This window comes from Oryzias melastigma, linkage group LG16 (genome assembly GCF_002922805.2).
Source record: "Oryzias melastigma strain HK-1 linkage group LG16, ASM292280v2, whole genome shotgun sequence".
NCBI lineage: Eukaryota > Metazoa > Chordata > Actinopteri > Beloniformes > Adrianichthyidae > Oryzias > Oryzias melastigma.
In genome coordinates, this window is record NC_050527.1 from 2949905 (window position 1) to 2962685 (window position 12781).

At 35.1% G+C, this 12781-nt stretch overlaps 1 protein-coding gene across 2 annotated transcripts in view; it reads right to left on the reverse strand.

Moving 5' to 3' along the window:
• eva1ba (eva-1 homolog Ba (C. elegans)) overlaps positions 1-12781 on the reverse strand; it is a 43580-nt gene that overhangs the window by 13689 nt on the left and 17110 nt on the right. Inside the window, exon 1 of one of the 2 annotated variants that reach the window (XM_024266897.2) lies at positions 1442-1692. The exons of the other annotated variant lie outside the window; for it this stretch is intronic. The gene's annotated coding sequence lies outside the window, so the exon portion shown is untranslated. Of the gene's footprint in view, positions 1-1441; positions 1693-12781 lie in introns of those variants that run through there. 2 annotated transcript variants of the gene reach the window in all.

The following is a 12781-nucleotide window of genomic DNA, read 5'->3' on the forward strand; positions in this document are numbered from 1 at the left end:
TGTGCGTTATTACTGTGCATTATCAGTTTTTAATGCACACCCAGCAGCCAATCAGAATCGAGTATTCACCCAGACCATGGTATAAAGGGGGATACTGCATGTGTATTTACATGCTAACAAATCTATTTAAAAAAAAACTAAATCCCCCCAAAAAAGACTATCAGTGTGGGACTTTAAATCCTACGATTGCTTTTTTATGCTATATCATGCAAAGATTCGATTTTGATTTTTTTAAATTTGCTTTTTCTGGTTTTTATTTTAAAATAGATCATTTTTTCCTTTATAGTTTATACAGGTGACAGAAAGGAGAAAACTTTAAAGAAGTGTTGCTATTTTTACTGTCCTCTTTTTTTCTTTACTACTCAGAATGAAGAGCTGCAGCGAACTGTTTATTCTGCATTGTTGATCCTCTTTACAACTAAATTCTCCAAAGTTGGAACAGTCTCTTAAATCCCTCACATTACAGAATTACCACATGATCCATTCCATGTTGCAAACACAACGTACAGAGTTTTATCTGCACTTTTTACCCCCTTTTTCCTGCAAAGAGCTGCAGTGTTTATGTCTTGTAATGTTATCTCCACTCAGCTCTCTGTTCAAGCTATCTTTGGCACGACTGAAATTTTCTGTATCTCCTCCATAAACAGATTGCTACCCTGGGAGTTTAGACAAGCAAGTCAAATCAGAGAATAACCTTTGACCTCTCTGGACATAGATGAAGTCAGCTACCAGCCTCTGATAAGACACTGAGTGATAAACGAGACGGGGGGGCTTTTGGGGGCAAAGGAAAAAGCTGCTGAAGAGGTCACGCAGAAGGCAAGGCGTCTTTTCTTGCCTTGCAGGGGTTGTTTTACCGCCCTATCTCACTCATCCAAAAACGTGTTGTCAGATTGACTGGAGGTGGTGGAGTTGAAGTGCAGCCTGCACACTCATATCGTTAATTAGTGGAGACCCCAGGGAGGTGCCCTGTGGAGTCTCCACCCGTATTACCATCTCGATTTCAGCTCATGCTTTCTCTGACAGCAGATTCCACAAAAACATGGAATGTGTGCACCTTAAAACTCCCCTGTCACAACCGTTAAGCTATTGCAAACTTTGAAATTAATATGCAACACCAAAAGAAAGTCAATCTTTAACAAGAGTTTGTTTCAGCTTTTCTTATCAGTTCAACTGTAAACCATTCAACACTGGATGAACATCAACTTTCACCTCAGTTCAGGGCTTTTAGAGTGACTTCAACACTTTCATAAGCAATGTATCTAAAAAGCAATAGAAACAACCTTTGTTCTTCTTTTAAAAAAAGCATTTCCAAACTGATTTTTAATTAAACCATCTATTAAAGTTTCAATAATCTGCTAACTTGAAACTCCAGGACACAGTCTTGCATGGATCCCCAGTGGTTTCCATGGCACAGCGCACACATTCAAACTGTCAAACTCACCGGTAAGTGATGAGACTGAACGCTCCTCTGAAGTCCTTCAGTTCTCACAGTTCAGCCGGTGAAAGCTCGTTCCCTTTTTCCCTCCAAAACACATTACATGCAGTCCTTGCTGTTTCCCAGTCGCTGTTGTGGTCAAGTCCCGAGGAGCCTGAGTGTGCATGTGTCTGTGCGAAGCGGCGAGGAAGAGGTGGTAACTTCCTTTAAAGCTGGAGTGAGTAACAGAGGTTTCTCTCTGGCGGGTCCAGCAGGAAAAGCTGTCATACTATCCCTGCTTCACATGAAAAAAAAGAGGAACGACCAAAAAAGGGCAAGCGTTGGAAAAAAGGGAGGGCTTTGAGGACTCTGTGTGTGTGTGTGAGGGGTAGTGTTTAGTTTGGTGGGGGTTTTCCCGTTGTTTAAGAAAAATGAAGAAAAGTCAACCTCAGACAAATTAGTCTAAGTCTTTCTAAATATAGAAAGAAAACACAATACAAAGCAGTTGAAAGATTCTTAAAAATAATAACATTTTTGCTTCTTTGACACTTAAATCATTAATACACTAAGTTGTTTTCTTGATAGAGTTAAAAAAAAAAGGTGGAAATTGCTGGATACAGAAAGAGACGTCTTTATTTCCATCTAACTTCAACTTAAATCATGCTGCATTTAAGATCAAAAAGATAAGATAAGAACACCTTTGACAGCAAAACTATTTACAACAGAGTACCACTCTGGACACTTTATTTTCCTGGTTAGTTGGGCTGCTTTTTTGTTGTATTGCCCATTTAAAAAAAGTAAAAAAAAAATGTCAGAAAACTGCATTTACTTGTTATTGTCTTGACTCAAAAATTGTAGATTTTTTAATATTCTATTTTTATTTAATAAAAGGTAAAACATGAAAAACAACGATGAGTTACAAACTCCAACACAAAGAAAAAATGAAAAGGACAAAGAAGAAAGACTTACATCGGTTGAACCTTTTAACAAATAAATTAATCAGTATAAAAAAACATTCTGATGTAGGAAACAAGGAGAGAAGATTAATAATAAAAAATACAATTACTAATAGCAATCAGGAGCGCAAAATGAATATGAACCTCTGGTATGTTTTCATTTATAAAAACAGTATTATATACAGTATTTTTTATCACAAATAATACCAATCCTAAGAACTTATCTTAGTCCAAACTTTTATGTTACAATTGAGTTCCGTTTAAAAGTGTGTTCAACATGTTCTTGTGGCATTCTTCTGTTGATGTATTAGGAAACTTGAGCTCAAAATTACAGTTTCTGAGATAAAAAATGCAATTTTAAAAAAGAGCTTATTTGCGACCTAGAAAATATGCTCCTTACCTGGAGTTCTCAGCAACTCAGAGGCTAATTTCTAATGAATTACTGCCGCTCTGCAGAAACTATGTCCTAGAAAATGACACTAGATTTTTGATTTTGCCAAAAAAAAAAAAAAAACAACATAATCCTAATTAAAAGACCTCTGGGAATGCTTTCAGAATAGATCAAATAAAGATCGGAGTAGGACTTTAAAACATATTTACTGCAAAAATCTTAGAAAAACATGAACGTCAGTTTTTATTTCAAATAAAGTTAATAGAAACTGTAGTTTTAATGTGACATAAGTCCTGGTTATTGCACAGTTATTGTCATACAGTTGTTTCATTTGCCGGGAATTTAAGACAGATTATTTGTTGAAAAGGGTAAATGTTGGTGTCAAGTTGTTAAAAATAAAATAAAATAAGGTAGTTTAAAGGCCAAAGAACTTTCCAAAAGATGAGTTTGAGTTATTTATTTATTTGAGTTAATTGAGTTTATCCTAAAACAAAAAATATGGCATCTTTTCATTTGATTTAATGTACTTTTTCTTGTTCTCAGACTCTTTTGTTACCCCATCTTTTAAGTGTACCACAGATTTTTTAGCCATTATTTTTACTGTTTTTTTTTGCCTTTGTCTTACAAATAAAGTTGGCCTTGCAGTAAAAAAAAAAAAAAAGTTTGTCTGGTAAAAAAAAAAAAGATTAAGTATCCATCAACAGCCAAAATTCTTTTAAATCTTGCAGCTTTAATCAGAAAACTCTAAGTTCCTGAGAGCAGTAGCAACTCACAGGGTGTTGTTAACATGTCATCACAATTACCTTTATATGCAGTAAAGAAGGACTGGACAAAGTGATAGCAAACAGCTGTGAGCTTCACAAAAAATAAAGATTTTCTGAAAATTGTATCAAAAACTGATCATATAACTAAAGAAATATCACATTATTGCAGCACATTTTACAGTCATTTTTAAAACCCAGCTGCACATTCAGTGGTTGTAAATTTTTATGACCATCAAACTTGTTTTTGCTTGCAAATCTAAAATGACACTATCTTTGTTTTTATTAGCTCAATCCATAACACATTTAGGAGGGAAATTTCATATTTGCTAAATTTAAAGTTAACTTTGTTCTGTTAGAGAGTCTAAATTATAAGTTATCCTGTTATCTCACTAAATTCTGTGGCACTGAAGTACATCTGCGTAGCTTGTCTGCACAGATCCTCAGACTGAGATTTCATTGCACATTGCACCCACCGGGCTTTCAGACTTCTCACTTCCAGTCCAACATCCTCCCACTATCTGTCTCTTGGGTTACAGCTGTTAAGATCAGTTTTGTTTGGATGCAAATGTGGCAAAAAAAGAAAAAAAATAGTTTATTCTGTTGGTTACACTATTAAAGATGATATGGAAGCCTAAAGCCAGATTTAAATTTTGAAGTGAACCTTTCTCTCAAAGATCACATTCCTGTCTGTATCTCCTCATGGCTGGCAGCCGTCCACCTCTCCTTAAGGCACATTTACACTCCGCTTTGTCTGAGGAGGGAGGAATATGACAGAAGGAGGTTAATGGAGAGAATCAGAGAAAGGAAGATCCTGAAATGCAAACACGGAGAAACTAAGCTCTAGTCTGGAGTAATGAGCGAGGTGTAATTACAGGGCAACTGTGACTTTCAAGGCGGACTTTTCCTGCATTATGTTGGACAAATCCAAGCCTGCAATTTCTGTGCACAATGTCAACAGATGATCTTTGGAGGAGGTGGAAAAGGAGGCAGATGACTGAGGGGGGTCTACCTGCAGGGGGGTGAAGATGAAGCCAGTCTTTGAAAAAAAAAATGATGCCGGTGAGATTTAAACAAGAAAGCACATGTCCAGCTGTGGTGAAATAAGGCACCATGGTTTGAAAAGATTTCCAGGTAACCCAATTCATAGATTATTATTCACAGTGTGGTTCATATGTAGTTTGTTTCTTTACTCAGCACAATATTTTCTGGCAGTATATTCAGAAATTAACAGGAAAAGAAAACTTGTGACAAAAGGTTTGTCCCAGAATACTAATAAAAACTGTAAAAATCCAAACATTTGCATTATTGTCAAAATGCTAAACTATTTGGTATGTTCAGTTTATTTTTTGGGGGGTATATTCAAATAAAATTAGATAATCTCATATTTTAGGCATAAGTGTTACAATTAAATATTGTAATTAAAGAGGAAAAAACAATGCATATGACTCATGTGAACTGAAAACTCACCAATGATTCAGAGATAACTAGATTAACCTCAGAGCACCATCGCCGGGTGATTTTCACCCAAACAAAAGTATTGACATGATCCTCAATATGTAGCATTTTTCTGAGGGTCATGGGTGGCCTCACATGTCCCAGGAATGGGTGAACCAAAGGCCAAGTCTCCAGAATCATCATCTTTTTTTTTTTTTATTCTTTTTTTGTTCTCAAATTCCTAATTTTTTAGTAGTTTTCCAGTAGTTTTTTTAGGATCTTCCAATGTTTTTATTTACCCTTTTGTTACAAATATCACATTTTAAAATAAAAGTGAAACTACTCTGAGTTATTATCACGTGTTCTCATATTTTGATCTATTTTTTATAACAAATACTTTTTATTGGGTATATTGCATTGGGTAAAAATTACCCAGCAAAGGGGATGATGTGACTTTTCAGAGTGTTCTAGGGTTGAAGACCAATGAAAATCATGTTTTTGGTGTTTTAACTTGTAATTTTTGCATCTTTTTTTTTAATGAAGGACGTATAAAATAATTTAAGATGAAAATTGCATTTCTGAGTTTTTTATTTATTTATTTATTTAAATAATGCCAGATCAGCAGCAGATGAAAACTAGTGGCTTGAAAAAGCTTGGGTTTGTGACACAACAACTGCCATAAACGGGTCAAAGTCTCCCTGCTCTGCTCCAATTCTACATCCTCCACTTTCAGACAAATAGATCCATAAACGTCTTTATTTTATGTTTTTGTCTGAGCTTCCAATCAAACTTAAAACTGTACGGCTGACTAGTTCTGATATTGCTCGCCAATATGTTTTTTGCTATGCTAATGTTAGCTTGGGGTTGTGAGGGGCTATAAGAGTGTAAATAAAGGGATGCTGGGATATCTACTTCTGCAACAGTCCCACCCAACAACCCAGAGGGGAATTTCTAAAGAGCTCTTGCCGCTCTGCAGAAAATATATCTTAATAAAACGACAGGCTTTTTGGTTTTGGCTAAAAACTGCATTATCACAATTTAAAAGACCACTGGGAACGGTTTTACAATAGAGAAAATATAGTTGGGACTCTCAAAAAAAGCCATGTGGTTGTATAAAACTTTGGAAACAGTGACACAGCACTTTTATGAAACAAAAAAATGAGATAAAATGCTTAAAAAATCTATTTTAAAGTTGATTCTTGCCATCTACAAACGCTCTTTGAGGAGTCTTGTGGAAGGATTTATTAAAGGTTTGCCCCTTCAGGTGCTCCCCACACCAGTGCATGAAAACACGTGCCTCTGTGTTTGCCCCCCCCCTGTGTCTCTCCATAAAATGCACTGCTGACATCTGCCAGCACAAGCAGGGAGAGATGGGTTTCCCAGAGCTGGGAGCTTCTGTGCAGCATGTTGTGTTTGAGCTAAAAAGCCCAACATCCTTCCTGCTGTAATTTTCTGTTCTCAGAGCATAAATAACATTACACAAACACATACCTTGTGTTTGCAGACAGAAATCCCTCCAAACAGAAGAAGAAAAGCGTTCTGTTTGATTTATGTCTTTGCAGACCTTAATGTTTGATAGCAAACTAACAGTAAGAACAAAGTTTTCTATCTCTAGAAGTACTTTTCTATTTATTTTCTATTCCCTGGAGATACATAAAATGTCCATAGAAACATAAAAAAAGAAGAAGCAAAAACACAGCAATCCAGGAAAAACATCCTGGAAAAAATAAACCTGTGATTTAATGCTGAGTCATGGTTTCTGCACCAGAGCATGCAAGGATGCAAGCCGTCTGTCACGAAATGCCACCACAATGACATGTATTTAAATAAAAATACTTCTAAATAAGGCTTTTTTTGCAGCAATTATTAGTTTAAAAATATTTGCAAATAAATCAATTAGTTAGATTAATTAATTAATTACGGGTCATGATTAATTAATCACACAAAAATAGGAATTGAATGAAAACACAAAATGTAATTTAAATAAAAAAGTGGATTTTGCATGTTTCATCATACTCTAAGAGCTTTTATTTTTAATTTAACCCTTTAACAACAAAATAACACGCTTTGGTACACACTATTTCTTCAACCGTTTACATAATCAACATGAATCTGCTAAATCAGACACAGAGAAAAGCAGTATATAATGTTCATTTTGCGCTAAAATGTTGCAGGGGAAAGTCCTGAGTCTAAACCTGAATAGACCAAGTTGTGGGACAAATCACTACAAATAAAAGTAAAAATGTGGCTTAGCAGTCAAAGAAAGGACAATGAACATTTTATGGATGCTTGTAAACAGAAAATGAATTAAACACATGGGTAATGGATAAACAGAATCTAAGAGCAAATATGACATGAAAAATTAATTTCAATACCACCTCAAGCAACTTCATGAACTGTTAAAAAAGACTGGATTTTGACGTTCTAACACATCACTAAACTCTTCTGTTGTCCAAAGCCTCATTTGCAGAGTATCTTATCGTCCTTCAGCATAAAGACTTTTACAATCAGAGGAATGTCTTTGTTCAGACTGATGGAAACATTTTTCAGATGCTTTCATGGTGTTTCTGGGTTTCAGGCGAGACTCTGTAGCATCTTAAACACCTTATATTATTTTCTTTGGCCTTGCTCTCAGACTGTAAAAAACTGGAATGTAGATTCATAAACTTCGGTCCTCCCCACAATAAATAAACACCCCCCACAACTCTGTCATTGGCTTGTTTGGATTGGCGATCTATACTTAAAGTAGCAAGAAAAAGAAAATAGTTCTACCTTTCAAGCAAAGACGCTTCTACTTTTGTGACCACGAGAATCAGAGAAAAGAAAAGTTGACATTTCTATAAATTTGAACTCTTTGACAGTCTGTTGAGTCTTAGTAATAAAAAGTATTTTTTTTTTAAAGAAGAATAATGTAGATTTAAAAAATCAGTATACTTCAAGTATATGTTTTAAAGTTTTCTTAAGTATTGAAAAGTATTTTTCCCAAAGTGTACCAAGTACACGTAAAAAGTATACCGGCAGTTTATTGACAAATATACTTCTTGGGACTAAATTGACCCACTTTTAGTTTTAAAAAGTATACTTTGAGGTATACTTAAAGTAACCTTTCTGGTATTAGTTTACTAGCAAATAAAACTTTAAGTTTACTCTAAGTTTACCAAAGTACACTTTGAAATAACTGTAGCATTTAAGGTTTGCTTTTAGTTTAAACTTCCACTGATTAGTGCATTAAAATACACTTTTAATATATTGGAAATATCCCAAGAATACATCTACTCCACTTTTAATTCTGTGGAAGAAAACTTGTGACAAATGTTCTCAGACTTGTAGTATATTTCTAAGTATAATATAAGTATACTTAACATGAACAAACGTATAAACTTGTAAAGTTTATCTCTAATAAGTACTTAAAAAGTAAACTAAAAGTATACTTTCTTAATTTTGTTTTATAAAAGTATAATTAAAACAAACTTGAGTATACTTATTTTTGGTAAGGGTAGTTTCAAAAATACACCATGAAATCCTAAAATCTCACTTCTATGTTCTGAGCTAAACAGAAACGAGATTCAGTTTGACTTTTTAGCCAAAGTCTGGAACAGGAAGTAGCCCAACGTTTTTTTTTTTAGAGGCAATCCATCCTCACAATCAACAGTAATACCAGTGTTAGCAAAAAAGAAAAATCCTGCAGGGGCCACCCTCAGTTCTGGCGCTGTCCTCTCTGCCACTCAACCCAGAGGGGGTCACGGAGACCGGCGGGGGGAGGAGAGGCAGGCTGAGGCTTTAGGGGTGAGATTACATAAACATCGCAGTGCTTTTGGCAATTTGACGTAGCGCTCTCCACCCCCGCTGGATTTTTTTTTTGCTCCCTCCTGACCTCCCCTCTACCCTTTTTCCACTCATTCTTTTAGGTTTAGATAGATGTCAGAAAATGAAGACACACATACATCCAGTGAGTTGTATAAGATGGAGACACTGCGCTACGAGTTACATATGCAAAGCTGGACGCCATATTGGAAAGGGCAAGTGGATACATTTGCACAAACAGAGCTGGAAAAACAAGGCCATGGCTTTTCACAAGTAAATTATTACTGTCAGCTAATAAAGAAGAACTTAATGAGAACATTTTAGGGAGATCTGAGTGAGTTTACTCTCAGAATAGTGAACAAGTGTTGGTTCCCAGTCACGGGAAGCATGAGGTCCTCATGGTTCCCGGTTTAGACTTTTTATATAAATTATCTGGGCATAACCGTTTCAGAAAGTGGGAAAATGTCAAGTTTTCACCAGATATTATTCACAATCTTCGTTCAAAGCAGCTGATAAGAAAACTCTGATGACCCAGCATTCTCAGCATTCAAACACATCACTTACAGACGTGGACAAAAGTGTTGGTACCCCTCCGTTAAAGAAGGACAAACCCACAATTCTCACTGAAATCACTCAAAACTTACAAAAGTAACAATAAATAAAACACCTGTGATGTCAATTAAAGGACACACCTGAGTTAATCATGTCACTCTGGTCAAATAGTTTTCAATCTTTTATTGAGGTACCATCATTTTTGTCCAGGGCTGTTTCATTACTTTGTTTTTTTTAAATAATTATGTTAACCAACAATTCAAAATTGATGGCTGATTTTGATTGTTTAATTTTCAAAATTATTCTATTTATTGTTACTTTTGTAAGTTTCAAGTGATTTCAGTGAGAATTGTGGGTTTGTCCTTCTTTAACTGAGGGGTACCAACACTTTTGTCCACCACTGTACATGCAAATCTTGGAGACGTGAAAAGAGTCTCAAATAAGATTTGTGCGTAAAGGCCGTTTCGTGATTGGTGCATACTTTTTAACCCTTCAGCTCTCTTTGGGGTCCTCATGACTCCAACGATATAGTGATGTGTGATTCCTTCCATGACAAATGTGGACAAATGTGGACATGATTTTATGTCTGCTATGGATATTAGTGAAACTCAAGAATCACTGATAAAAACACACATGTGGTGGCTCCACACTGGCGCCAAACTTCCACCAGAGGCAATTCAAAGATGTGTATGTGTAGTTAGTTTTAAGCTGTTGTATTTCAAAGTTGTTCGTGTATATTATATTTTGTATTGAAAAATGTGTAGTAAAATTGCTAAAAAAAATCCCTAATACATGCCAAGTTTGCAAACATATTTAGTGTGATGCTTAAAAATGAGCTGAACTCCAAATTAGAACAAAAAAACCTTAGTAGATGCCGAATTAACCAAAGCTCGTTGCTTAAATACTAGCTAAACTCCAAAATAGCCTAAAATTCTTCAGTAAACTAAATTATTCAAAAACGTTAGCCTGTTGTTAAAATAGAAGCTAAACTCTAAATTAGCACCCTAAAACCCCCCCTAAAAACCTCAGTACAAATGTTAGCATGTTGCTAGAATATTAGCTAAACTCCATATTAGCCTAAAAAAACTTCAGATGTTGCCAAATTAGCCAAAAACATTAGCATGTTGCAAAAAATATTAGGTAAACTCCAATTTTTTGAAAATTACTACAAACAATTAAAGCATAGTTGTTGAATATTTAAAGGCTTGTTTGTAATCTTCTTAAAATTTAGAAATTTGAAGATTATTTTCCTATGGGGCATATTTTTCTCAATATATCCAAAACTAACGCTGAAAGTGTGATTGAGTTTTTATGTGCTGAACAACGTACGGAAAGGAGCAGGAGAATTACTATAGTGTGAATGCTGACTAAGCATTCACATAATAACACACACACAAATCCAAAATTACACAAAAACATGCAGACACAAGTTACAAATCCAGACTTTCTCACACATAAATTGGTCTATTTCCTCTCTATAGAGACATGTTCAGGATCACATCAGTACTGGTAAAACTATAAACAAGAACAAGCAGAATGATTTTCCAATAATCATTTGGAGACACTATAGGGAAATAATCCAGAGTTGTAAATTCAGCAAAAACTTTGATTTTTTTCCTGGTACTGGCCACTTACTGCTTTAAATCCAAGCTGAGAGAGTCGTCCTCTCATTCTTGCTACAGCTGGTGCTTATGTAGACGTGAATTGGGTAACCTTTTCCTGTAAAGGTTTCAGTTTCTTACTTATGATCCACAAAAAACCCTCAAACATTTCTCAGATACAGCACATTAATCTTTAATGGACACAGACCATCTATCACAGCCTTTCAACTATTAATACAGTGAAACATAAATGCTGCTTTAAAGAGGGTTGTCATTTTTATTAAGCCATATTATAAACTGACCACATTTTTCCACATCTGACCAACATTACCAAGGCCATTTGGCAGACAAAAACTGAAAAGTTTTTTCTCATAAACCCGTCTCTCTTGGCACATCAAGAATAGCTCTTTGTGTGTGTGCAAACACATGGAAAGTATGTGAGTGACCAGCCGCCTCTGGTGATCCTGAAGGGTTGAACAAAAAGGAGCTAAAATCCTGCCGTGTGTTCCTCCCAACTCGTGAGGGGTTTCAATAAAAGGGTTGTTAACAACAAGTTACATCGTTTCACTGCCCGGAGCACGCACAACGTGCATCGGAAAAGAAAATTGAGAGCCACAGTCCAAGATAATAAACCATTATTTCCAGTTTTGTCCACTGTAGCAACTGCAAAGCTCCCATCTGTTCACACATGAGGCATAATGATGGGTTCTGTTTTGTTCAAAACCATAAAAGATGCTAAATTTATCACCCAAAAAAAGCACAAACAATGCTGTGCTGTGTTTTTGGCCAGCAATGAAAATTTCCTAAAATACTGAACTCTGAAAGACTGCACTTTTATTTTTAGAGGAAAATATCTGACAAAGGCTGTCCATTTTTAGCAGTTTTTAGGTCCCATGTGATTAAAAATACACTTTCATTATCAAAGACAGAAATGAAAATTGAATTTGTATCTGCAAAAGCAGCAGGAGTTCTATTTTTTAATCTTGCAGAATATTTGATTTACCCACTATGCTTTAACAGTTTTATTGACATGATAATAACACGTTTAGTTACACTGAAAAGAAAATTACAGCCAAAGTTTTAAAGTTTACCACTGCGATTTTTTTCATTTTTATGTGGACTGTAACCGGGCCCACTAACACTTACACAGTATCAAATTTGAGGCTGACCCGAAAAACAGAAAGAGTGGTGATTATGGTTTGACAAAGGCAACAGCTTTTGAAGGAGTTAGAGCCACATCTGTCCTCCCCACACCAGCACATGTAAATGTAGATAAAGACACAAAATAAATAGTTTTTATCAAGAAAAATGTTGGTAATGTCTGTGAGTTGTCATATTTAACCTCTTTCAGAATCCTTTTCAAAATATAAAATATTGAATGCTTAGTCAGCATTCACACAATAGTGATTCCGTATTTGGCACGTAAAAACTCAATAACACTTTTAGCAATCTTGTTATCAAAACGATCGGCTATTTCAGGACAGTACTGCTTGTATTTTTGACATTCATAAATGTTCTAGTTTTTGATATATTGATTAATATTTGCCCCATAGGAAATGAATGAGAAACTCTTCAAATTAAAAAGCAGATTAGAAACAAGCCTTTAAATATATTCATGGGTTATGTTTCAAGATTTTATTGCAATTTTCTGAAGAAAAAAAAATAATAAATAAAAATGGATTTATATAATATTTTAGCAACATCCAAACATTTTTGGCTAATTTTTTATCTACTGAGGTTTTTATAGGCTAATTCGGAGTTTAGGTTTTAGCGACATGCTAACGTTTTTAATGAATTTGGTATCTTCTGAGGTTTTAATAGGGTAATTTGGAATTTAGATTGGAGCAACATGCTAACGTTTTCAA